Below are 21,347 nucleotides of genomic sequence, written 5' to 3'. Positions count from 1 at the left end.
CTCGCCCCTGCCGGCTCCTGGCCTGGGAATAGGTCAAGCACCGTCACAACAGCGAGGCAGTCGGGATCAGATAGCGAGGAGCAGAGGAGGCTCTTCTCCCTCATGCTTTCACAAGGCCAAGGATCAGGACTGGCTTGGGGAGAGGCTGTCAGGGGAAGGAATCACAGGAGAGAGGAGATTGGGCATAGAGGAGAGGAGGTGAACTTGTCTAGAGATGGGGGAGAAGCCCTAAATGTATCAAATGTGGGAAGTCATGGAGAGGAAAGGAGAAAGTAGGAAAAGTCTGGGCATGGGTGGTCCTGGGGAAGTCGGACAGGGAGAAGAAGCATTTAAGAGCACAAAACAAGTTTTATTCATAGTACAGTCAATTAAGGACAGGTACATTTTCTTTAATGGATTTTAGGCTAAGCAAGGTATATCTAAAACCCACTGAGGGTTTAACATCTTTCTAGCATTTGGCTTTGTCCCCTACATCTCCCCACGAGCAGCTCCTCGATCTGTTCAGTTCTCCTCCCCAGGGCAGAGCCAGCGGCACAGGCATTCACATGGGAGCGTGGCCACAAAGAGCCATCGGGGTCTCTCAGAGGGGCCGTGCCTGGTGCAGAGACACGCTGCATTTTCAACTGCTGATGCTTTTTGGATGCAATTATCTATGAAATAAGAGAAAGATGTATATGTGCAGACCCGATGGCCCACGCTGAGGATATGCGGCCTCCTACAAAAACCTTCCCAGGGGAGGAGGACAGTGCTTCACACCACTCGTGATCATATTAAAAATAAAGGTTAATCACCTGTATAGTTGGGATTATGAAGCAATTAACCAGATAAAGTTATTTAAGACCAGTAAGCTGGACTCAGCATCCTTCTCCCCTTTTTAACAGAGATCCACAGAGCTCTGTGCCTATAGCAAAGCTCTGACAGAGGCAAAACACCCAGATGTTCCCGACGAGAGAAGGAAACCTCTCATGGTCACCAATGGCAGCCTCTTTCACATGTCCCAATGTTCCTTTCAAAATACGGATACCCCCATGTTCCTAGAAAATATCCAAAGATCAACACAGAGATGCTGCAACAAACAATACTTCTTGTTCCCACAGTTCTTCCCCCCAGGGCTACAGATCATTTAATGGGAGAATTGGTTATTTCAAAATGAACTGTTCATGACAGTATTTTCATTGACAGTTCAGTGAAACTGTCAGCTCTTCTCTCTCTAATTGCTTTTGATCAGCAAAAGAAGAACATGCAGCCTTAAAAGAAAATTATTTTGACGCAGCCGGAATGGCTCCCTGTTTAAAGAGACTGACGTGTAAAAGAGCAAGCAACAGACAACGATGAGAAGAGAAAGAAAGGGGAAAAAAAAAATCTAACACATTTTCCCCAAACAAACACTTGCTACTTCAGTCTTTCTGCAGACAAATGCGGTTACTCTAGAGGAAAACTTTCCATGTCCTTCAGCAACCTCTGCCGGAAGAATTTATTTGGATCGACTCCTGCTAGCACGCAAGAAAAAGCCAATTCTCAAGTATTTAGAGGGGAGCAGGCTGTTAGCTTGTGTTGCATGAGTCAGGTTTCTCACTGGTGCCATTCAATCAAGGTACAGAGATTAACTTGGATATACAGTCCAGTAAAACCTGCCATGGAATACCCATAATTGAATTTAGGCTACAACTCTAGTCATAACATTAGTAGCAGCCACGTAATCCTAAACTCCAGGGGAAAGTGTGATCTGTCAGCACTTGGGTTTTAACAGATTTCTGTAAAACACCTCCCATTAAAAAAACTTGGTCCCTCATTGCTTGCCCTTGGTAACTCATTAAGCATTAGTATGTCACATGGAAAACCAACTAATACCATGGTCCTTTAAAAAATAAATAAAAATTCGTTTTCATTTTCAGCTGACTTCTTTTTCCCAAATCCTGAAATATGGAAGAGAGAAAATAAAAATCTCAAATCCCAATTAGATTTTGGGATCAGAATAAAAGGAATGCCTTGCCCATTCAGAAAAAGCACAGGAAAGCCCCCAAACATGGGAGAGCCACCAGCTCGCACCTTCCTCGGACCTGGGGTGGTCGGGGCTCTGTCCCCCACCCCTGCATGAGGCAGGATGGGGATTTGTGGCCGGGTCTCACCCCCGCCCCGCTCCGGCTTGGCTGCAGCATTATAGTCTGAAACTGTGCCAGGGGAAGTTCAGGCTGGAAATGAGGAGGCATTGCTTCACAGCAAGGGTCATTAGGCATTGGAATGGGCTGCCCAGGGAGGTGGTGGAGTCACCATCCCTGGAGGTGTTTAAGAAAAGACTGGAGGTGGCACTTAGTGCCATGGTGGTGTTAGGGCAAAGGTTGGACTCGATGATCCCAGAGGTCTCTTCCAACCTCATCGATTCTGTGATTCTGTGATTCACTGCCTGAACCTTGGCAGCCCTTCCCTTCTCCCTTCCCAGCGCTGCAGACCCCACCGCTCACAGCAACGCTCTGCGGGACCCCCATCTCAGCCGCCAGCCCCGTCCTCCCTCCTGGCTCAAGGTACCAGCTCCCTTCCTAGGGCCAGGAGCATCGGGCTTTGCCTCCAGCAGAAGCCCCTGCCAGAGAGCAGGAGGGAGATTTCCAAAAGGGTGATGCTGGTGAGAGTCACCGTTTGGTTCCTAGCCGGAAAGGTTAGATCTGATTTATGAGCTCAGGAAAAATAAAGCAGCAAGACCAATTGCTGAGCACATCTGGTTCAGGCGACAGTGTGCTCTCTGGGAAGGACGTGGCTGCGCACCAGGCAGGTTACTCATCGTTATGCTCCTTTCTTCTAACAAGGGCCTTGCTTTCTGAATGTTTAAGATTAGAATTGATTTGGTTTGTTGTAGAAAAAACTTTGTGTATAGCGTACATTATCTGCTAGCTGAAAAGGCCACCCTTGGTTTTTTTTGATATGTGAATGCTCAGCTCTTACAGGAACAAAAATGCTGAGATTTACGTACCTAATTATGGGTTTAAATGCTTAACTTCTAACATGCTGGCTTGAAAAATGCAGCCACCTCCTTCCTCATTACACATAGCAGCTGTGAAAAAAAGAAAAATTACAAGAGAACGTCCCTTAGCCTGAAAAAGCTTGTTTTGGCAGCCCAAATGGTGTCTCCTGGGAACACATGGAGGATATCTGTGTTTAGCTGTGAGAGATGAACTGACCAGATGCAAGACGGGGAGGATGGGAAGATGCCTTGATTTGTCACATCAAATCCAAGCTCTAGTGTGAAATTCCAGTCCCAATTTAATCCACTATTTCAAATAGCTGATACTCAGGCACACCAAAGCCTTTGAAGTAGAACTGCAGACTCCAGATCAGCAGACAGAAAGCAGGAGCACCCAACACCTCCCTCTGTCAGCTCCATCTATTCATTTTCCCAATACATGTCCACCTCCTGGAGAAACAGCACAATTTAGAGAAGCACATTGGCCTTCATTCGATCACATTTTCCTCATGGTCTTGAAGAAGACAAGATGAAGACCCAAGGGTTACATCGTACCTTCGCAGTGCTGCCTTTGCCCAGCTTATAAACGATTGAGCCGGGGGAGGTTTAGATTGGATATTAGGAAAATTTTCTTCACCAAAAGAGTTGTCAAGCGTTGGAAGAGGCTGCCCAGGGAAGTGGTGGAGTCACCGTCCCAGAGGTGTTTAAAAGAGGTGTAGGTGTGGTGCTGAGGGACAGGGTTTAGTGGTGGACTGGGCACTGCTAGGTTAACAGTTGGTCTAGGTGATCTTAAAGGTCTTTTCCAACCTAAATGGTTCTATGGTTCTTTAAGTGTAAAACCTACAGGAACCTGCAGAGCTCACGTGCCTTATCTAATCCTGCAGCAACAGCAAACTTTTTTGCTTTAAAATGGTTTAAATTTTTTTTTCCTCCTTTCCTCTATAACTCCCCTAGAAACCTCCCAGTCAGTTTTCTTGTAATTTTGCTTTTTTTTTCTATCTGTCAGACATTGGTTATTTTTACTCCTGCGTTCCTAATGTACCTTGAAATTAATGCAGCCTTTTTATTTATGTATCAGCCCTCTCAATGATGTATGCACAGTTTGAGGAGAGAAATAATTACAGGCTGTTGCAGAAGAGCACAACAGGCTGGTGTCATTATGTCCCAGGCAAACTCCAGCTTTGTTTGGAATTTGCAGCATATGGGATTTTTTTTTTTTAAAGATGTTTGATCTGAATGTCGTTTCTCTAGACAACATAATAATTTAAATCAGATCAGGATGCAAGCAGTTTCCTACTGTTCCAAAGCGATGTAGGCAGTGCCTTGTGCAGCATCAGAAATCACAGCAAAAAAGGGCTGAAAGGACGTGTCCCTGCTGCCCACCGGACAGGGCGGTGCCTCATCCAGGGATTTTTGAGCCCAAGTAAGGAATAGGAATGTTTGGAGTAATACTTTAATTCAAAGCACTCCAGATGAACACATCTAAAACCAAGCAGTGAAGATACAAAGTTGAGGAGAAAAACCTAAGTCCCCTTTGCAATGACTCCACTCTTGGATCTGTAATGTGTTATCAACCTGTGGATAATCCACTTCTTGTCAGAAAAAAAACGGTAAACCTGGCACTGCTATTTGAGGGAAGAGGCTCGGTTGTGGCCCACTGGGGCCAGCCATGGCTGTGGATTTCGTTAGGTGAGGACTGCAAATGAGGAGAAAGCCACGGGACATTTTACCTGGGGGCTCTGCCCTGAGGCAGCTGCTAAACAACAGTAAAAAGAGAGAAAAAAAAAAAATAAATAAAAGGATGAAAACTTTCCAGTATCTTTCTAACGGCTTTTGGTGGGATATCTTCCTGTGGTAGCTGAATATTTAGATACAAAAAGTAGTGCTAATAAAATGAATATGCTTTTTAATTTTTTAAAAAAGCTGACCTCACCTCATCAATTCCTCCAAGGGTGCTGTGGTTGAGATCAACTCTGGCTGGGAAATGGCTTTCCATTCTGTGAAACTCCAGAGTTGCTATAATCTCTGGGTCTTTCCACCAAAACAAGAGAAGGTGGGTGGAAGCACACAGCAGGTACCAGAGGACAAGGCAGAAGAGCAAAAAAAACCCTCAAAACTTCAGAATATATAAAGCCTACTTTTTGTACAACATAGAGACCCATCCAGGGATGCTATGTTCCTTTGCTTTATAGGAGGGGTTTTAACATACTTCTTGACACAACTGGGGTTTAGCCTTTTAACTTGTCATTTTTATTCATAGCTAAATTCAGTTTCCATTGAAGAATATTTGTTGAAGCTTCTTAATTCGTTCATTGTACAAATGGCATATATAACAAGAATAAAGGCAGGAAATAACAGAACAGTTACTTATGAAAATGGGACAGTTTAATTCAATTTAAATACTGTGGCACTTAGTATTATTTAAATAAGGCAGCACTTTTTGTTTAACATTGTTATGAGGGTTTTTTTCCTAAAATAAATTTTGCATTACAGCCCAGGTACCAAACCAGGACATTCTCAGTGTATGCTCTGGCCAGTGGGATATTGCACAACCTGTTGGTCTAAAGACCTTTGTAAGTGTTTAAGTAAGTTGGTAAATTGGGATGACATTTGTCTTACCTAGGTGTAGGCTAGATATTAGTCTAATCTAATCGTGTAGGTTTTGTCCTCTGGCAAAGGGGAAAGAGAGCATCTCCAAATGGGAGAGCATCTCCTGAAGTGTTTAAGATTTGCAGGTCAAACAGCCTTCTCTGGGTACCTCTCTCCTGCTCTGAGCACGGAGCTGGAACTAGGAGAGCACTTTTGGCAACGGTACTTACTATTGGATGAATAAAAACAGAGAGATGAGCTCATGCTTGAGTAGCCTGATGAAATTAAAACCAAGCCTTTAATTTGTTAGTTTTGGCATGAAGTGTTGCACTAATTTCTAAGAAAAACAGGTGCCATATTTCAGGAAAAAAAACAACCAAACAAACATGGAAATAGTAGAACATGCAGCACTTTAGAAATTACTGTTCCAGGTAAGCAGTTTTATATACAACGGTAAATCAGAAACCAATTTAAAAAGAAAGAGAGGAAAACATTAATCTCTGTAGTCTGTACAATTTCAATCTGATAAGAAGCCTTGTTAAAACTGTAGTTGGTTTGGTTCTACTGTGAAAAGTACATAAAAACATCTCAGAGGGAAATCTCGTTATGCTATGACAACAATAATAAAAACACTTCTTAGTTGACCAGCAGAGCAATTCTAGAGAGATACCTATGAAGGTATTTCTATGAGCAGAAAAAAAGTGGATGGATTTTACTTACTTTTACACAAAAAACTCCATGGGTAAGTTGAGTCAGAAACCTAGGGAGCCTCAGCTCTGCAGACCTCTCCATTTAGCAGGAGGTAGGACCTGTGCCGCACCATGTGCTCGCCACCTCTTCATCAGTCGTCTAGAAAAAAAAACAAAGAAGATTGGAGACAGACTTTGCTGAATGGCACTGAGAGGCACTGGAAACCACTCGATGGCCTGGGGGACACGGAGTAAAATGCCTGAGACAAAAAACAAGGGGCGAGGCACCTCTGATTTGACCTGTTCTTCTGATGATGCCAAAGTAAGCACTCCTCGGGTCTGAAGCAAGACTTAGTCCCTCCCTATGACCCCGAAGATCAAAATGACTTCTCCTGTGAACATCAAGGAGAAATAGCTTATCAGCCAAAGAAACATGAGCACGGTATCCCTACCCCACGGCATTGCCTGGGCAGATCAGTGGCGTGTCCCACGGCCCCTCGCACAAAGCCCCTTTGTTTCTTGAGAAGTGAGTGTTGGATTTCACCCGCATCTCAACCTGAAATCTCCCTGCCGTGTTTTATTTCTTTTCACTTACAAGGTAGGACAAAAAAATCTGCAGTGCACTCACCCCGAGCTAGCTACCAAACAAAGGCACAGTTACATATTTGAAGAGGAGATGGTGAACACTGATGTTATTTCAACGTGACATTTTGTAAAATGCTAACATGGTGATGGCCATACGATTATTTCAAATGCTACGTGATTGAGTGATTTAGGATACGCAGAGCTTTTGAAATACCCTGAGTTTGTTCCTTTCAATAAGATTGCTAACACTTTGTTTTAAGTCATTCATCTTACATTAATGCATTCATTTTACAAAATCCCCTAGTACTGGAAAGAAATTCATTTGGGCCAATTTGCTTTCTCTGTGCTGTTGGATATTGTACGTCCTTCCACCATGTCTCTGCATTCATCTCCTCTCTAGCTGAAAACAAAATCTATTTTTTTTCTGTTGTATTTCCTGGGGATCTTTTCCTGCTCTCATTAATTTTTATTGCCCAGTTCAGGGCACTCTCTGCTCTGCTAAACAACAGGCAAACAGAACAGGAGCCACATTTCTGGTAAGGTGGACAGCAAATTCCTCAAAAGGAAAAATAATAATCCCGTGTAATTTTTTTCCCCACTCTATCCCTTACACAATCTGGCACTTGGGTTGTTACTTTTAAATCACTAAGTACATCGGCTAGAGGTTCTCTGTGATCTGTCGACGGTCACATCTTGCTTTTTCCCTTCATCCCACCTGCAAATTAATCCAGCATCCCCTGGGGCAAATCCGTCATTCAAACCATTCCTGTCAGCAGCTCGTGAAGGTCTCGGCCGGCTCACCAGCACAGGCACCGATCCCAGACCTCGTCACCTCGGCGAGGACACAGGAGCTTGGTGCCACGCCGGGCTGGGTCCCGTCCTTCAGTGAGGGCCAGGCCACCCCACAGCACAACGCTGCCGTGAATTTTGTCTCCTAGCAGGACGCATGCTCAGGGTTCACTCTCATTCATCATCCAGGAGGGACAGAAGGACTTTTGGCCTCCACTGCATGCTCTCACCTGAATGGGTTGTGCCCCCCCTTGCACACACCAAAACGCAAGACCGTTAGTTAATTGCCTTTCCCAATCTGCCTGCTCTAAGGGGAAATAGCTACTGCCAATGAATAATAAATTGTATATTTGCATTTTTTTCTTTCTTTTCTTTCCTAACTTAAAGATTTGATGTCATTTGCAAACTATGGATCTAATTTTTTTTCCATCCTTTTTTAAGATTATTGATACATCAAGTCAATAACTCCATGGCTCACCTACAGAAGGTGGAAGTGCAGGTTTGCTGAACAGTGCCAATTTCAAAACCAATTCTTTTCTTTTCCTCTTAATTAGCAGAAAAAGGTCACAAAAGTTTGCTTTGCCTACTGTCTACCTCCTTGATTTGAGCCAAGGTATTTCCACAGGGCATTCAAGGCATCAGAGCTACTCCGTTTGATGGAGACCCTTCCCTCCTAGCTCATGGAGAGGACACAGCCACAGCTCCCGAGGAGATCTTCCTCTTGAGACAGCCAAGATGCGGCAACCACTGAGGGGTAGAGATCGGACTTGCTTCAAGCCTCGAAGCATTGACTTTGGGCAATACCGAAGGAGAATCTTCATGGGGAAAGCAAATCCTGCCTGGTTGGTTGAGTGCGAAACCAGATGGAAACAATGCCCCGACTGATAATTTTTTTTAACCTGAATACCGCAGTGGCAAAGCTCAACTAAATAACTTATAGGCTTGGCCTCAAGTAACTACAGTAGAATAAGAAAAATTGTCTTCACTGGGATTTTTAGGTTACAGGAGCTATTTCAGTGCTTTTACAAGATTGTAAGTTATTCCCACCCCACAAGAGACAACTACCCTTCCTTGCAGGGCTTACAACTTGTTTTCTTCTCTCTTAAAAAGCTTCTTAAAGGATAATATCTGAGAGTAATTTATTTTCTAGTTTATCTGCAGAGAGCTTGAGTAAATATAATTGTGTTTTACAGTGCTTGACAGAATCCAGAAAGCAGTTCAATGTCAACTTTTCTGCTGAGGGGATACAACCTTGCCGATTAAATACCAAATAACATACTGAAGATGCATAACTCCTGGTGAATGCTAAAGCTTATCATATTGGAAGTGTAATTTCGATGATGACTACTTTGCCACTAATTCAAAACAACACCTGTCATTGTGTTTGAAGTAGGCAAAGTGCTGAACCAACAGTGCTGGAAGCTGTACTTCTTTATTCAGAGATGCCTTACAGAGACACAAGTGCAGCATCAGCTCCTCAGACTGGCTCATCTCCATGTTTCCATGCCTGTCTGGAAAGGCTGTGGCTTTCAGAGCATGAAAAAATCCCTCCTTTGCTCGTCCCTGGCCTCTCTGCCAAAACAGGGAGTAGCAGAGCACTTCTGCAATACCAACTTTTGCAAGGGGTTCCCTTGACTGGTGGTTGAATAATGTGCAGAATAACATCCATGACCCCACGTCCCATGATTGTAACAGCTACAGGTGAAAACTTAGAGGGGCAGCAACTTTTGCCCCTAACCCATCCATGGGAAGGTCCATTTGCTGTCCTCTCATGCTCTGCCTCTCCAGCATCCCGCTGCTGGACATCCCTGTATCACCTGATACTTTCCTTACTGATATAACTCATTTCTCTATTCCTGTTTATAATGTATATCAGGCACTGTATGCCTTTCATATTCTTCCCATAATAGACTGATGAGAAGAAAACCTAAAAGTTAACTGTTAACTTGCCTAAGGAAGACATGTCAAAAGAGACATACCCAGGACGAGCGGGATACAGCACCAGCTTCCACCGCTTTTCCATCTGCACCAAGTCAGCCGCAGGTTTGCCATGCTCCTCGCCGCCAAAGCACGTCCTCATCACTTTGTTGTTTGGAAGGAGAGCGGGGTGCCCCGGTGGGGTGGGCAGAGGAGGGGTCCCCATGTCGCACCCCGAGCATCTGCCCCGGGCAGGGCTGGCGGAGCTGCCTGCACCCTCGGCTGCCAGCCCGGAGCAGCTTTCACCGCGTACACCGGCAAAGCGCTCCAGAGTTTTCATTGTTCACGTGACCAACACTAATTTACTGCTTAATTACATCTCAGTGAGAAGCGGTCTTCCTCCCGACAGAAAATATTACTGATATCAGACAGGGCCAGCGCTGGCAGGGGTGCAGGGAGGGCAGCAGAAGTCTGTGTTTCGAGTAAGACATTATCAGAGCAGATTGTTTTCCCTCTTCTATTTTAAGGAATCAATCATTATTTAATTAGAATTTAGCAATCACAATACATGTTTAAATACAATGCAACAATTGCAGATTAATTAAAAGCCACTTGATTAAAAACATTTGAAGGTTGGTAACTTTGCAACTAATTTTATGTTTCATAGTTCCTGTTCTTCAATATTGTTTGCAAAAATCAATTGGCACTTAATTAACCTTATACCATTGTCCCATTCAATCAAAACTCAAAGAACTCTGGACATTCGATTCTGTTTGCTAACAAACAGCCCTGTTAAACAAAACAGCCAAAGCCCCAACTATATTTTCATAATGAATTTCTTGAGGACAGTTTCTGTCCCCAAATTCTTATAAAATGAGAATGAGTCAGAAGAAGTTGGATGTATCCTGAGAGACAAAGTAGGGCACCACTGTCTCATGAGACTGCTCCAGGATAGTGTGAGGAGATGCTGGTCATCTGTCCTGGCCTTCACACAGCCACGATCTCTCCAGAGGTGAACAATGCTCCCCCAGCCGCTGCCGCAGAAAATTAATTCCCAACAGGACATCTTACGCTGTGCACTAAGGAGCAAAACCAAACAACTCCAGCCACCAGATTCCATCTTTAAAACTGAAAAAGAAAAAAAAAAAAAATCTGATGCCCCACAGGAGAGCAGGAATAAGAAGTCACGACCACGACAAGGGTATGGCAGCTAAGACTGTCTCGCTTATGGGAGTCGGGACCACGTACCAAACCGTATGCCTGGTAACAGATGTATGTGGTACAACATCTTTAAAAAGCATTACAGGATTGAAAGTCTTTCCCAACAAAAGGCTGGCTGTCAGCCTCAGTCAATTAGCATTACAAATAAAACATGTTTATAAATATGCCATGTTTTTGTAGCTCACAGAAAACTTGGGAGCGTTAGATAGTCCTCTGGACACTTTTCCTAAAACGCAGCCTGCGAAAATATTCTCATTTTCCTCAACACACTGGAGAAAAAGATAAAAGTTTTACTGGAACTCAGACATCACACATAAGGTCACGGGGAACGCATGGGCACCGTGTTATTATAGAGCTTATGGGCGTTTTTCCCAGCAAGATCGGCCAGTATCGAAGATAGGACACTGACCTAGGTGTGGACCGGGAGTTTTCCTGGAAGGCAGTTCCTACATCCATAAAACAGTGACAACAACCCACTACCGAGACTCCCTCACAGATGTTCGTTAATTATTTTCTGACACACGAAGCCAAGAGTGAACAAAGACCAGGGAGAGCTCTTCCCCAGCAGTGATTTACAGCCCCATGTAATCCCACCTCGGTACCTGCAGGAAGAGAGACAACTGCTTTGCGCTGGTAACAACCAGGACCTCCAGGCAATGAGTCTTCAGGGTTGTCGTGACCTAAAATGTAGACCAACTTTCCCAGTTTTCAGAAGTGCTGGAATTTGGGGTGTTCTTTCTTGATGCCACTTTCTGCCTAGGAGAAAAAATGACACCTCCTTTCAGAGCAGACCTGGCACCTCACTCATGGCCAGAAATCCACTAAAATAAAGAAGATTTGGAACCACTCCTACCCGTGATACTGCAGGATGGCAGCTGGAGAGATGTGCTTATATTTTCTAACCTTCTCTGGCTTTGGTTAATTAACAGTGCTAGTGACGCTGAGCATCACATGGACGTTTTACGCTCTTACAGCCAGCGATGTCTGGAGCAGCACATGATGCGTATTTGGAGGGGTCGGGGAGAAGAGCTTCAAGCTTGGCATGACGCACCGTGTGAAAGTCCTCTGACACTTCCAGGCACCAGCAGCTTTTGACAGAGACCCAGGTCTTTGAATTTGGGGGTGATCTGGTCCTGCTCTCTGCAAGAAGATAAAGTCAAATGGTGAATTGCTCCCTCTCTTGCCAGAACCATGTCCGAAGCATAGATGGGAGCCTCCGAGTAGAAGGGGAATCAACGCCTTGGAGGTGCAAAAGCCTGAGATACAACCTTGGCTCTGCCTGATGGCCGGTCATAAAACATGCAGAGACAAGAGCACTACTAGGGCCTCCACTGAAGTGTACTGAATTAAGATAATTAGTGGGACTAAAAGAGCAGCTGTAAATACGAAAATGAAAATTACTACTCTGATCTGCCACTTAACTGGAAGACAACTCCAACAGGGCGCTTCATCCATAAAGGTACTGAGCCTATGGTCTTGGACATTACAGGTCAGCCTGTCAAAGAAATCATACAGCCAACTTTAAGAGAAAGGAATTTTAAAAATTAAGGGTTTATTCTTTTTATTTGCTTCCTCGGTTTAGACAGTGGGATTTATCTTTAAAAGAAGAATTAGAAACTTCTGCTAGATTTTCCCTTTTGTCTATAAATTCAGTCCTGTGGGCTAAGGAAGGGCATTACAGGCAACTTAAGCCAGCACAAGACCATGTTGTGGCTGAAAGGCAGGAGCCGGTCTCTGGCTACATGTTCCCACGGCTGCTCTCGGGTCAGGGCTGGGGATGCTGCTGCCATACGATGTGTCAGATCAGCTCACAGGTCTGACCGGGCATTAACCTCAGCTTATTCAAGTCGCTGTATTAGGTTTCAGTGTGCTCCTCAAGCTGAGCTCAAGGTACTGCAGAGGGGCACACTAGTGCAGCTCCTGACAGCAACCCAGGGAGGAGATGGGACCTCCAGGGTGGAGAGGGCAGACCCCCCTTCCTGGGACAGCATGCTCTGAGATCTGCTTAAGCACATCAAGGTAGACTCAGGCAATATTGGAGAAGACGGTAATACTGAGCCTTTGGATGGAAAGGAAAACCCATACCGTTCTCTACACACTCCGAGCAACTGAGACCAAATGCGACCTCATTGTTTTTGCCATGAAAACTCAACGTGACGTGACCTTGAAACACAAAAGAAATACCAGAGGAAGGTTCGCTGAGGACAAGCACCACACAAGTGCAGTTGGCTGAGGGTTAAATGTATTGGCTGCCAGTGACCTTACTGTGTGCCTGTGTATACATATTTTCATGCTTTTGTGTATAAAGTATGTGAGGGTACCCGGAGGCAATATTTTAAGTGGCATTTAAGTGGCACAAGGCATTCTCAAAAGTCAGACCTGAAAATAGGATTTAATTGTATTTTTCAACTCATTTGATTATCTCAGCATCAGGGAGATTGGGATAGGTTTGGTTTAATTGACCTAAACCTTTCCTTCAATGCAGTTCTATATTTTAAGGCCATATTAGGGAAGAACCGTCATAAGCCAAGGTTTAGGTAACTCATGTGATCTAGTTCTTTATTGACCTGAAATACGCCTTAAATAACAATGATTAAAATGTCCTTTCCAAGTCCTGTTTTCTCTCACCCACAAAATGAGTATAAACATACCTGTCTATCTCATCTCTCGGGAAAGATACCCCTTCATGTCTCTCACGTGATTTTACCTTTTGGATGATGTCTAGGTCACTATTTATATTATTATTTCTCATCTGATTCCTTCTTATTATTTCGAAGTTATCATACTCTGCCTGGACGGGTGTTTGGTAGTCTCCCTTTTCAAGGGTATACAGATGATTATAAGTTTATTTTCACAAAATATATGGAGTGGTTATCTCTGCTAAATACCAAAAGAGTATTCAATCAGGAGAATTAAGCGTATGAAAGAGATGTTAAGCCAATGTCAAAGATCTTTTAGGAAGACCAAACTTCTTCACAATAACAACATGGTTGGATTAACTTTACAACAAACGGAAATTAGACTGGATTTCTACAGAGTCAGTTTTGTTATTCTAGCTAACAATATGATTAACATTGAATGAATGGTAAAGGCCTCATTCATGCTTCACTTAGCCCAAATTAATGTGACTGATTACCCAGCCTCTCTGTTCTGGCAGAAATTCCTGCACCTCCTGGGCTCGTTTATCCAGAGAGTCTCATTTTTAAGGGGGTTGACTGACCCCAGGCAGAAGGAAACAGTAGCTGAAACCTTTGAAGCTTTTGCACTTCATTGCCCCTTCCTCTGGACAACCAGCTCCAGCTTCATGTTTAAGGAGGTAAAAGTCTACGGCCCCAGCTACATTACAGTAGAAGATCCAGCTGGGCTCCCTCCTGGGCACGCAGGTGTTTGACATATGATTACAGTAACTTCAGGAATCGTTCCTTCCTCAGGGTGGTTCATTTTTTTCTTACTTTATTTCCATGCTCCACATTGCCAATTACCAGACCATCCTAAGTGGAGGCTAGTTCTAGGCTTGGGATTAGCTGTTCACCCTCCTTGAGGAGCATCCCCGACTCCCTAAGGAGCCGTGAATTAAGCTGCTGATGAATAAGCCCTTTCTGCCAAGCACCTGAGGAACCTGAGAAGACCATATGGGCTGTGAAAAATGACAATATGCACATCAAGCGCTGTTTGTGTTCACTGTGAGAGAACAAGCCGGCACAGACTGACATCAATGTCAGCATGACGAAGGCTGAATGAGCAGAACAAGGCAAAAAAAAAAAAAAAAAAAAAAAAAAAAAAGTAAGCTGTAGATTTATCATAAGGGGCAGGAAACCATCCAGGAGCAGGTAATTCCCATCGTTCCCCCTGCCCCATCACATCAGTAATGCTCTCTCACTGGAGCAACCCACTGCCAAAACGTAATCGACATGAAGAGCCTTGTCTTTTCCTTCTCTTCATCCTTACCTAGGGAGAATACAGATGAAAACTAGAGGCAGTGGGAACAGTCCCCGTGCACATGCAGAAGCAGGCAGACAGCTTTCCGTGGTGCTCACCTTTACAGTAGGCAGGTGTCTTCCCACAGAACCAAGAGAAGCATCTTTCCACTGCTTACGGCAACTGGTTGGGGTGCTACAGAAAAAGCCAGCTCTTTACCAGTGATCCTCCTCACCGTGAGTTCACATACTCCTGATGTTATCCCTCGAAACACCTTCCACATTCAGCCGGAGGAGCCTGCCTTTCATAAGTGCACGGGAGGCACCCGCAAGCCTGAGCGCCTTTTGTGGTTTGAAGATCTGGTAATGCTTGAATTCAACACCCACCCCACACTAAAAAAACCCTTCGGCTGGATTTCTGGAACCGGACTTACTGGTAAACTGAGTCCTGGCTTTATCCTTACACATTCATGGCTTGTTCGAAGGGAAGCTACTAAGGATGCAGTTATGCTGCGCTACCAGGATGCTCGCCAGGGTATTGGCACTGACCGGTGGGGATATTATCGCCCACCCTTCAACTTCTGTCTCTTCAGCCACCAGAAAAAATGACCATCCTCTCTTAAATGGCATTAATTCTCCAGCTGGACCAAGTGCAAGTCAGCCCCAAGCTCCACTCCTACGAGCACTTGGTGCCTATGCATTTAGATGGAAGCCAGTACGTAAATACGGGGCAGAGCAGCAGCGCTGTGTTAAGGGCAAAGCAAGGGAGGCTGCTGACCAAAGCACAACCAGAGGGCACAAAATGGGAGCAAACGCACTAAATCAAACTAGCTGCCGCTTAATTGACTTCTGCTACTGCCCAGCAAAGTGCTGGAAGAGGGGCACTGGAGGTAGCTCTGAGGGGCCAGAGGAAGGCAGGGAAATGTGGGGGGAGGAGGACTGAAGAAGGTTCTGATGGCCTGTGGGTGGGAGAGGAAGACAGCAGGCTGCTCAGATAACCAGAGTGAACACCAAACACGGGTAGGGAAGTCTCAATATTGTCGCGTTACTTCCATTTTCAAAGGCACACAAGAAGCTGAATGCCCTTCATAGTACAAGGAGGTTTATCCAAGTTAGGGAATAGGGTATGGATCCTGCCTTTGGGAAAGTGAAGGCAGCATCTCCCTTTTCAGCGGACTTTCCCAAGAAGACTGGCTGAAGGAATATTTGTCATTAGGCAAATTACTTCTGATACAATGCTTAACACTATAAGCTAGGTAAATCTTTACCGCTATGTTACTTCAGATGGACAAAATCCAAAACCAATCTCGTAGCAAAGCTCAGCATAAAACCAGTTACTGCTGACTGTGAAACATATGCACATCTTGGAGGCCTTTGATCTTTCAGAAGGGGTGACAGGAGCATCTCCTTGCAACACGCATCATACTGAAATGATCTGGTTGTGGTGTCATGACTCTGAACACTGGCACATGCTACAGACAATCTGACTCGGAAAAAAGCTTTATTCCTTCACACTGGTCAGTGGTTTGAGCAGCGGAAACCACCATTTGGGTCTGTTTTCACAAACTGATGTCAGAAGCACAAAACGAATTAGCGGATGCCTTCTCTAAATTGCAAGCAGTTGTCCTTACCAGTAGCTCCTGCATGGCAGCGTTTGAGTCTCCCAGAGGTCTGCTGGCATCTGCGATGCACATGTCGGTGGCAACCACAACCACACCAAATCCCCCCCGAGTCCTCTAAGACGAACGAGAGAAGAATGGGAAAGCATCCTAATATTCTTCCCGGCAAAACTCTACTGAGGCTTAATTTTTATTACCATCGTGTAGATTATGTCTGCAAAAGAAAACAAAGAAGGAAAAAGAAAAGGCTTCTCCAAGGATATGCATATAATTTTCATAGCAGGATACATCCTTGAGTCATGCAAAGGACAAAGCTGTGATAAAGTTAAAGTCGTATCACCACATTTTTCAGCCCTACAAGCTCTAAACATTTCATATCTAGCAAAGTTTATGTGCATTTTAAAAGGTAAAAAGTAATTCTTACAGAAATAAGCATTCACACATACATATGACATATATTTGGCTCTTGGCTGGAAAAGAAAGTGGTTTGTACATTAAATTGGAAAGCCCTATAGCACAGAATACGGTTCCAGAATGAAAACAAAAAAGAAAAGAAGACTCCATTCCAATAGATTGTATTGTCATAGTTTGTCTTTAGCTGGAGGCGAATCCATGATTGAGGTTTAAGATTTGTCATTGGGACAGATAGATGTAGTAGTCTGAGCAAGAGCCAGGAAAGGTGATCGGATTTTGTTACTTGTTCTGTCACTTGTTTTTTTCATGGTAGTTCATCTATGAACTTAACTACTTGTACAAAAGGTTTTGTAGAGCTTAATGACTTCATGCTTTTGAAGACTATCCTTTTGTACAAAGAAAGGCATCCTGAAACTGCCAGTGCTGCAGATCATTGTTTTGATGATGGTGATGGAGTCGAAAACCAGTGAGACAGATAGTCACCTTCCTGAATAAGTACATCACTTTTACGAGCATTTCTAGAAACAGACTAACAATAGTAATACGGCACTCCAGCACCAAAAGGGTGGATATATAAAAGCAATGCATTTTCTTATGGAATAACACTAAAGGATTTGGGTTTGGGGAGCACAAAGAAAGGACTCAACTCCTGACAAGATAAACATGATGTCAGAATCCGGGATGGGATACATATGGAATTGATTTCACAACAGGACAAACATCTACAATCATTGATGTTGATGGAATAGTATATACACAAATATACACGAAACACCTGTACACTCCATTATATACTATCTTTTTCTCAATCTAGCAAGTTCCCCTGCTCTGTCACACACATACAGTTTTCCAGGCGGGTTGTTACGAGGACAGAAGCCACTTACCCCCGGTGACTCTGCCAGCAAACCCCTCGGGATGGACAAGAGGTGGGAGCTCTCCGGGGCCTCCTGCCCGGAGCCCCTTGACCTGAGCCGCGCGTCCGCGCTCGGCAGCAGGCAGGTACGGCGTGGGACGGCCCCGTGCCAGCTCCTGGCAGAGAAAGTGTGTAATTCCCAGGGAGGAAAACCTCCTCTGGATACTAGGGGAACAAACCCAAATGACTCCTGGCAGGATGCGGAGCAGGGATTTTTCACGCCCGGCGGGTCCAGGTATCGGTTTGCAGAGTCAGAGATTGAACGGCTGACAAGGCAAAGGCAACTAGGAGGAGGAGGAGGGACAGACGGACACTGAGACATCTCCAAACATACTGCTTTTGGCAAAAACATGTTTAAGATTTAATTACTAGGTAAGATCAATCTCAGAATCCCCAAAGGAAAATCTTGCTTTGTTCACGGCAGGAATAAACCACCAAGTTAATTTTTTTCAGCACATATATGATCCGGGCTGAGGCAGAACTAACATTTGACCTAAAACTCCTTGTAGAGCAGATCTTTGTCTTATCCTGACAGGGATCAAATATTCATGAACATGCTTAGTTGTGGTATCACAAACAAATAGGATTTCTGGTAAAATAAACATACTGAATAGGTTTTACAGAGCTCGTTTCATAAACCAGACCAAGCAGCGAACTCGGAAGGGCTGCCAGGGAACCCAACTTTGCAGCTTCACTCTGAGATGGACAGGGGGGGCATGCTGAATTCCAGGTGGGAACATTTGGCTGCCACGATCAGCAAGCTTTTCTCCCCACAGCCTCAGTTTCTCCTCTCAGAAGACCCAATGTCGTATCTTTTCTGTGTTTTCGCAGAAGACAGAACAACAGAGTAAGGCAAGTTTGCCAGCTGAACGTCTGCTTGGATAACATCACCCAACAATCACTGCCTGCTCAATAAGCCCTGGGGTGCGATCACTGAACTTGGGTCAAGTGCTACCACCAGCTGACTTCAAGGTCAGCAGTGCTTGAATCTTCAATACCAAGCTGAATGACTAGTGGGACATCTGTTGTAACATCCTTAGTTGATTTCCAAGCAGCACATAGCTGAAGACACCAAACACGGTAGACTGAGTGGCAGGAAGACAACCCCATCTTCCTTTAAACCCATGGGGCTTTTTTCAACCTCCACTCTTCTACTGCAAAACCAGAAATTATTGCCAGCTTACAGACTGATTTTGAGAAGCATGGATGCTCTCATACAACGCTCATTAACAGTCAGAAGACTACTGGAAACTCACACTGCAGTCCAGTTAAAATATTATTATGAGTATCAGCGAGCCTATTGTCAATGCTAGCATACTTTCTCAACACAGGGGTGGAGGGCTGGTTTTTAATGCCTGCCTTTCCCTTATTGAGAGAAACTGAAGTCAGTCTAAGAGTAGCAAGCTCATCACTTTGGTGAAAACCAATGTGTGAAGGATCCAAAGAAACTAATATCTGGTTATGGGATTGGAAAATTGATTGCAGCAAATTTCCATTAATTAGTCAGGGAAGAGGGTGCTTGGGAACTCTGGAAGCCTAGGAAATTAGAGCTAGTCAAAATAACTCCTCTGAAAAACGTTTTCTTCAGTAACAGCACAATAAGCTTCGGTGGTCTTCATGTTGGCAGCAATTGCCTCATGAAGTCCTAAGCCATGCTTTTTATTCACAAGCAAGCCTCTCGTCCTTCCCTGCAGGCAAATTTTAAGGGCAAGCAAGCCAGCTGGTAGAGAGGACCCAGGGAAATAAAGCGTTCACTGGAAATTTGGGATTTGGGTGTTTGTTGTTGGTCTCAGGAGAGGATCACAAAGAAAGCTGTAGGCAGCAGCTTGAGGCGTTAAGAGATCTCCGTTCTTCATTAATGAGAACCCTCAGTCAAGACTCTGCAGCACATCCTTGATGGAATAACAAGTAAAATAGTAAGTATCAGAAAGAAGGATGTGAAAGGCTTCCTCCACCAAGCTGCTGTCCTCAGTCGATTGTAACGGCAGCTGGTTCAAACCAAAAACCTCCAATACCCTTAAAAGGCAGAGAGACTCTCAGTCGAACTGTGTGTGCCTTCCAAACTTAGCCATATGGGGACAAAACATCCAATGGCTTGATATTTCAGTAGGATCTTTCCGTAGGCTATGTCCATTGTTGGTTGAAAAGAAATGTCCTAGTGAGTCTGGGATAAAATTCATAAAAGTAAAAAAAAGAAACAAAGATTGAGTCTTTTCATTCTCCTAAGACCTTAAAAACAGATTGGAAATATTCACAGAATCATAGAATAGTTTGGGTTGGAAGGGACCTTTAAAGGCCATCCAGTCCAACCCCCCTGCAGTGAGCAGGGACATCTTCATCAGGTTGCTCAGAGCCCCATCCAGTCTGGCCTTGAATGTTTCCAGGGATGGGGCATCTACCACCTCTCTGGGCAACCTGTGCCAGTGTTTCACCACTCTCATTCTAAAAAATTTCTTCCTTATATCCAATCTAAATCTACCCTCTTCTAGTTTAAAACTATTACCCCTTGTCCTATCACAACAGGCCTTACTAAGAAGTCTGTCCCTATCTTTGTTTTAAGCCCCCTTTAAGTACTGAAAGGTCACAACAGGGTCTCCCCAGAGCCTTCTCTTCTCCAGGCTGAACAACCCCAACCCTCTCAGCCTGTCCTCACAGGAGAGGTGCTCCAGGATCATCTTTGTGGCCTCCCCTGGGCTCTCTCCAACAGGTCCATGCCCTTCTTGTGCTGAGGACCCCAGAGCTGAAGGCAGTACTGCAGGGGGGGTCTCACCAGAGCGGAGCAGAGGGGCAGAATCCCCTCCCTCGACCTGCTGGTCACCCTGCTTTGGATACAGCCAAGGATACGGTTGGCTTTGTGGGCTGCCAGCGCACATTGCCGGGTCATGTCCAGCTTTTCATCCACCAACACCCCCAAGTCCTTCTCCACAGGGCTGCTCTCAATCCCTCCATCCCCCAACCTGTATTGATACCGGGGTAATCACGGCAGTCAAATAAATGCAAGCGGCAAAGAATGGAGAAATTTTACAGGCTGCTGCACACAGACATAAGCAAGAGGGGACCAAGAAACTGGGGACAACTTGTAGTACAAAGCTATAAATATTCCACCAGCTGATGCAAGTGAAGATGCACAATTTGGGGTTGCTTAAGAGCAAAACTGGCTGCTACTGCTTCAGGTCTGAAGAAAGGCTTGTGTGTCCAAAACCACATCCGTTAGATCAGTTGATAGAGCTGGAAAATACCGATGATACCTGCCTTAGCCTCCAAGCCTTACCTGGCTCACATTTGCAGTGACCAAGCCCAACACAGCTCCAAGAACTGGGCACATACCCCCGCCGGGACTCCCAGGGGAGCCACGGGCCCTGGGCAATCTACGCGCCCTGCAGCCCTGTGCCACAGATACCCCACTCCAGAGCCAAAACAGCCATGTCAGCTTGAGGGCAGCTCTGAACCAAAGCACCGTAGCTATTTCCAAGGACCAGGCTTGAACGTCGTGTGTTGGCACACCACTCCCCAGGCACACACCAGGCTGCCCCAGCGGCAGCTTGGCTAGCTCAAGCCTACTGTCGGCACCCTGTGCCCACAAATATGCCCTTGGCAGCTGTGCAGCCCCTTAGGATGTTGCACTGACCGATATTCCCACGTGTTCACCTCGCAGGGCAGCACTAGTCCTTTGCAAGTCCCATTTCTTCCACTCATCGCAGCGGTTTTCCGCTGTGCCCGCCGATCGCATCGCACGCT

Source organism: Cariama cristata, unplaced genomic scaffold (assembly GCF_000690535.1).
Source record: "Cariama cristata isolate BGI_N322 unplaced genomic scaffold, ASM69053v1 scaffold2966, whole genome shotgun sequence".
Taxonomy (NCBI): domain Eukaryota; kingdom Metazoa; phylum Chordata; class Aves; order Cariamiformes; family Cariamidae; genus Cariama; species Cariama cristata.
Note: the sequence above shows the minus strand (reverse complement) of the source record.